The sequence below is a fragment of the Egretta garzetta genome, unplaced genomic scaffold (genome assembly GCF_000687185.1).
Source record: "Egretta garzetta isolate BGI_Z169 unplaced genomic scaffold, ASM68718v1 scaffold695, whole genome shotgun sequence".
In the NCBI taxonomy this organism is placed as follows: domain Eukaryota; kingdom Metazoa; phylum Chordata; class Aves; order Pelecaniformes; family Ardeidae; genus Egretta; species Egretta garzetta.
This window is the reverse complement of record NW_009259726.1, coordinates 2,081-3,559: the sequence shown is the minus strand read 5'-3', so window position 1 is coordinate 3,559 and position 1,479 is coordinate 2,081. Positions and strand designations below refer to the sequence as shown.

The following is a 1,479-nucleotide window of genomic DNA, read 5'->3' as shown; positions in this document are numbered from 1 at the left end:
CCTTTTTTTTTTTTTTTTTTTAAAAATAAAATTAATGTACAGAAAGGAAAAAAAAAATAAAAATATAAATTAAATAATAAAGTGGCAAGACACCTCCCCGCCCCGACCAAGCGGGAGGGGGAGCGAGACTGGTACAGGCAGCAAAGCAACAGCGGTAACAGGTTAAAACGAGCCATCACGTACAAGGCAGAACCACGCTCGCGTCGCCGTACAGTCGCTCTTCTCTTCCCTTTACCGCGACCGGGTTTCGCACAGGTTTATTCCGAGTGGATTACAGAGATCGGAAAGGGCTACTTACAGCGGGAGTACAAAGTACAATGTCCATTGGCATATAACAATTCCGTATTTCTCTTACCATTGGACGCTTCAAGAGTGAGTTAGCACAGTTCTGAAAGATGGCGTCCCATCAAACATACACTGCGACCCTGCATCACATGGTTTCAGAGTCATAAACACAGGTCAAAGGCACAAAACCGCTACAATTTTTCTTTAAAAAAAGATTAAAAAAAAAAAAAATCTTTTTTTTTTTTTTTTTTTTTAAAAAAAAAAACCACCAAAAAAAGGTCTCGCAGACGCTGTGTCCTCAGCAGGTGCCGAGAGGGGACAGAGAGGTGTGATAAGTGGGAGTGTTCCTCCGCGTGCCGCCTCCTGCATTTGTGTGGTGCTGTAACAGAATGGTGCTCCTGGCTCTGTGTAGCGCTTTCCCGTGTGCGTGTCTCTCTCCTCTGTAATGGAAATGTGTCTCGGCCCCCGGGGCCCCCGGCTACGGCCTCCTAGGGACCTGTGTGCCTTGGGTTGCTCTGTGTTGGTTTGGGGGTTGCTCTGGGGTTTTTAGGTTTGGTTTGTTTGGTTTGGTTTTTTTTTTTTTTTTTGGTTGGTTTTTGGTTTGGTTTTTTTTTTTGTTTGGTTGGTTTGGTTTTGGTTTTTTTTTTTTGTTTTTTTTGTTTTGTTTTTTTTTTTTTTTTCTCCTCTCCGCTTGGCGCTGATAGGGTTGGCAGTTGAAGACTGCAGGAGAAAACAGCGTAAAGCAAAGGGACTGCCCTCCCAAACCAAACCGCGCTGAGAGCGATCCTAAGGTCTTGGAGGGCCTCAGATCTACTCCGGTCTCCGGTAAGAGCGCTGCTGGGCTGGCTTTGAGGACCCTCCGGGGCTGCGCTCTCTAGGTCTGTGTACATTCGTGGGTTCGGTCTGGTTCTGGGTAAGTAAAGGTTAAATGTCTGCTGTGGCGGGCTGCGCCTCTTTCTCCCTCTGTGCTGTAGAGTCCTTGGGCCACGGTGTTGTGTCCTTGCTGTAATGAGCTCAAGCTGCTGCTTGTTTCTGGATGCTGCGTGTTTTCTCCAGTAAAGGTTCCTACACTGTGTGGTGTGAGGCATGTGCGGAGGCAGGTCACGGCCCAATTCGGGACTTCCGCTGTAGTACGGTCCCCGGGGTTATGTGCAAATGACTGCTCGGAGCTGGGAAAGGCCACGTTACCGCACC

At 47.7% G+C, this 1,479-nt stretch overlaps 1 long non-coding RNA gene across 1 annotated transcript in view; it reads right to left on the bottom strand.

The window, feature by feature from the left end:
- Window positions 1-48: 48 nt before the first annotated feature.
- LOC104126849 overlaps window positions 49-1,479 on the bottom strand; it is a 2,767-nt gene continuing 1,336 nt past the window's right edge. Inside the window, exon 3 of the long non-coding RNA XR_004842095.1 lies at window positions 49-425. This is a non-coding gene — a long non-coding RNA (uncharacterized LOC104126849). The remainder of the gene's footprint in view (window positions 426-1,479) is intronic.